The sequence below is a fragment of the Schistocerca serialis genome, chromosome 2 (assembly GCF_023864345.2).
Source record: "Schistocerca serialis cubense isolate TAMUIC-IGC-003099 chromosome 2, iqSchSeri2.2, whole genome shotgun sequence".
NCBI classification, from domain to species: domain Eukaryota; kingdom Metazoa; phylum Arthropoda; class Insecta; order Orthoptera; family Acrididae; genus Schistocerca; species Schistocerca serialis.
Genome location: NC_064639.1, coordinates 1,132,507,724 through 1,132,512,666, shown reverse-complemented (window position 1 = coordinate 1,132,512,666; position 4,943 = coordinate 1,132,507,724).

Genomic DNA, 4,943 nt, shown 5'->3' with positions numbered 1-4,943 from the left:
CAGATGTTCTATTTTCAGATTATATTTAAAATAAATTTATTTGTTTTTAATAAATTAGTGATGCTCATTCATTTCAAATGCATAATCAACCCATTATCACAAAATTGTCTTAATCTGTTTTTTGGAAGTGTGTTTCTTTGTTAATCATAGTGTCTGCCATCCTAACTTCTGTTTGGTAAGCAACTACTCCACAATTACAGCCAGCCTCTTTTCATTTCTCAGTGTCTCCCAAGGAGTGAACCGCTTTTTCATAAAGTTGATTTATTGTAATCTTGTGTGTAGTGCTTATTAGCATTCATTCATCTTTTGTCCAGTAAAGAAATTTTTTCTTTGTATTTTTCTTGACAAGGTGTTACATAACTCCTGTAATCTTTGACAGTATTAGTTCTCTCCATTATAAACAAAAGGGTCAAGGGGCAAATGGTAATATAGAAAGCAAATTTTCTATAGAAAACAGTGGAATATTTTTACACAGATTTGCACTGCACTGAGATCTTCACTTTACATGTAGTCAAGTTGATGTAATGAGAAAGGGGCCATTTGAAATAATAATGTCATCACATAAGTGGGCAAATCTGTGGTCACTGGATTGCACTCGGTGTCTCATTGGTAGAAGTTCTTTATATTGCTGTAAACTGATTTTATGATAATTTCTCAAATAATGAATGCAATGCAGCATTTAAATTACTTTGTTTCGCACATTTATTAAGACTTGAAGCAACATGATGACCAGTCTGTTTTCACCTAAGACAGGGCTTCCCAACGTGTGGTCCGCGGTCCCCTTAGGGGTCCGCCGGCTCTTTCTAGGGGGTCCGTGGCCGCCCTTCACGAAATCGTGTAAAATAATGAGTAAAATTATTGAATAAAAATGTGAAAATCAAATTCATCACATTTTTTTTCATGTGAAAAAAATATGTACTTTTGCCTCAGGTCGTATTCCCAAGCAGCCTTTGCGGTTCCTAAGTGAGAACGCATACACAGTTTAGTGCCGGAGAATGCGGCTTCTCTGATCGACTGTTTCGCAACAATACAGGGGTCGTTTGTGCACAGGCTCATGGCGGTAGATGCGCTGAAACCTTTTACGCATGCGCGGAGCGAGCTTTGTCGACCAATCACCGCACTCGCTGGCATGTATGCGGCCCTAGGAGTCATTAAATGTTAAACTTGCTTTGTCAGTGCACTACCTATTTCGGAAGGCGATTTTTGACCTTCAAGTTGTTTTCATTCATCTCTAAACCAAAGACTATTGATACTTCGGGGGGGGGGGGGGGGGGGGTCATTGGGAACAGACTAGGGGTCCACCATGGATTTTCGACTGAAGAAGGGGTCCACCAGGTGAAAACGTTGGGTAGCCCTGACCTAAGATATTGACCACAAGTAGATACATATAGTAATCTCCTAAGAAGTCTTGTCTGTGGCTAAATGTTACAGTACGCTTTCATATATGAAGTAAGACAAATGAACATTCAAAGTTGTTATCAAATTACACAGTCAGTAGAGGCAGTAGGTATCACTACCGATAACACACAGAAATGTATATAACTGACATGGAGACATTTCCACTAGACTGAAGAAGATATTTAGGTGGTGTGGACTATTCAGAGACTTGTGTATGAACATTTTATGATCTCAGGAAATACATTTTGTTTATAAAACTGCTAGGTTGAAATTTACTAAAGCAGATGAGCTGTGTGCTCGGGCATTAATTTGTTTTACATAATAAGTAATTAGTAAATTACAAAAGCTTATGGAACTATTTTGTAAGTCTGCATTGGGGATTATCTGTTTACAATTGGAGTTCAATGTCGAATTTATGCAAATTCTTCACTAGTGGCTTAATTGGTTAATGAAGTGTCATTCAGTTTAGAAAAATTAGGGCATCAAAAGTATAACTACAAACTTGAAAATTAAATGGCTGTAATGGCACAAGAGGCAATAGCAATTTTGGGTGAGTCTGAACTTTAAGATTCTCTGCATTTACAATACAATACAATTTGTTGCAGGAAAATTAAAATGTGTTGCTGCAGTCTAGATTCCAATCTTTCTAGTGGTATGTGTCATTGTTTCCATCACCATCAAACTGTAGTAAAATTTTCAGTTACTCATTAATTTAAATTAATATGGTTTCTAAAGAAACTAAATACATTGCCATAAAGAACATGTTGACAAATGACACCTGAAAAATGAATCTGCCTGAGATGTGGTCTGAATAACATTAACATTTTTTACAGATTTATGCATGCATGACATTTACTCAGTGTGTATGATTAGACTTAACGGAAATTAAGAAAAAATGTACATTTATTAATAAGAGTATAATAATAGCAAGTAGGGTAGTTCCAGCTTGCAATGTTATATCCCCCCCACTAACAAATTGAGAAATAGCAGATTGAATGATTCAATGCCAGATACACAGTTAATTCATCTACATTAACGTACATTTTAAAACGAAGTGCAAATCAAATATAGTAAATTTTCATACACTATAAGAACATACATGATTTGAACTGTCACTGGCCATCACCCTTACAAGCACACACAAATTCTTTTCACTGTTATATCATTAGTCACAATATAATTAAATTCATTTCACCAATAATTTTTCCAGAGTTTTTGGGAACACATACTTTGCCAGACCGACACCTTGCAGTGGTTCAGCCTGTGGCTCTATTTTCCCAGACACTTTTGTCAGTGTCTGTGGTTACAGTAGCATTTATCGTCCATTTACATGAAAAAAATATATATAATATACTATATTAGAAAAATAATAGAATTTACTCTTACACCTGAAATAAGACACATTTATTTATGTATTTATTTATTTACACGTCAAGTTCCGTAGGACCAAATTGAGGAGCAAATCTCCAAGGTCATGGAATGTCTCAGTACAGGAAATTACAACATAAAAGTAATAACAGATAAAAATAAATGTTCATGAACCTGAAAAAAGTTGGTCCATATGTTTAAGTAAACACTATCAGCAATACAAAAAGAATCAGCTTAATTTTCAAGGAACTCCTCGGCAGAGTAGAAGGAGCGACACATTAGGAAACTCTTCAGTTTCGATTTGAAAGTGTGTGGATTACTGCTAAGATTTTTGAATTTGAGTGGTAGCTTATTGAAAATGGATGCAGCAGTATACTGCACACCTTTTGCACACTAGTTAAGGAAGTCCGGGCCAAATGCAGGTTTGATTTCTGCCAAGTATTAACCGAGTGAAAGCTGCTTATTCTTGGGAATAAACTAATATTGGTAACAACAAACGACAATAAGGAATATAACTATTGGGAGGCCAATGTCAAAATACCCAGACTTGCGAACAGAGGTCGACAAGATGTTTGTAAACTCGCATCACTTATTGCCCGAACCGCACGTTTCTGAGCCAAAAATATCCTTTTAGAAGGGGAAGAGTTACCCCAAAACATAATATTATACAACATAAGTGAATGAAAATAAGCAAAGTAGATTAATTTTCGAACGATCACTCATTCTGATACTGTTTGAATAGTAAAAATGGCAGTATTGAGTCTTTGAACTAGATCCTGAATGTGGGCTTTCCACGACAGCTTACTATCTATCAGAACACTGAGAAATTTGAACTGTTCAGTTTCCATTAATCATATGCCCATTCTGTGAAATTAAAATGTCTGGTTTTGTTGAATTGTGTGTTAGAAACAGTAAAAACTGAATCTTACTGTGATTTAGCGTTAGTTTATTTTCTACAAGCCATGAACTTAGGTAATGTATTGCACTGTTTGAAACCGAGCCAATGTTGCACACAACATCCTTTAGTACCAAGCTAGTGTCATCAGCAAACGGAAATATTTTAGAGTTACCCATAATACTAGAGGGCATATCATTTATATAAATAAGGAACAGGAGTGGCCCCAACACTGATCCCTGGGGCACTCCCCACTTGACAGTACCCCACTCAGACCCCACATCACAGCCATTCTCAACATTGTACATAATGACCTTTTGCTGCCTGTTGCTACAGTAAGAGGTGAACCAATTGTGAGCTACTCCCCGTATTCCGTAATGGTAAGGGTTAGACGCACACACTAATTGTGTGTGCCTGCCTGTATACTGTATGTGTCCCAGGACAAGCTGATGACTTAACAATACGAAGAGACAATGTGCTCTCAGAATGAATTACACTTAAATCATTTCCATTGCAACTTTCAGACACTATGCACTCACACTGAATTCAATAGCACATAATAAAGCATATGGTGTAGAACAAAGTGATGTAAAACAAAAATACAAGTAACATTCTCTGAATTGATGAGAAAGAATTGTGATAAATATTTAGAACTATGAAAATTGTCAAAAATCCGCTGCAGTTTAGATGGTGGGCAGGGGCGAGGGGCGGAGGTAGCAGAAAACGAGAGAAGTGAAAAGACTTGGTGCGATGGTGGAATGAGGGCTGTGTAGTGCTGAAATGGGAGCAGGGAAGGGGCTGGATGGGCGAGGACAGTGACTAACAAAGGTTGAGGCCAGGAGGGTTATGGAAATGTAGGATGTATTGCAGGGAAAGTTCCCACCTGCGTAATTAAGAAATGCTGGTGTTAGTGGGAAGGATCCATATGGCACAGGCTGTGAAGCAGTCACTGAAAGAAAGGATGTCATGTTTGGCAGCACGCTCAGCAACAAGGTGGTCCATTTGTTTCTTGGCCACAGTTTGTCAGTGCCCATTCATGCAGACAGACAGCTTGTTGGATGTCATGCCCACATAGAATGCAGCACAGTGGTTGCAGTTCAGCTTGTGCATCACATGATTGGTTTCACAGGTAGCCCTGCCTTTGATGGGATAGGTGATGTTTGACTGGACTGAAGTAGGTGGTGGTGGGAGGATGTATGGGACGGGTCTTGCATCTAGGTGTATTACAGGGATATGAGCCATGAGATAAGGGGTTGGCAGCAGGGGTTGTGCAGGGATGGAT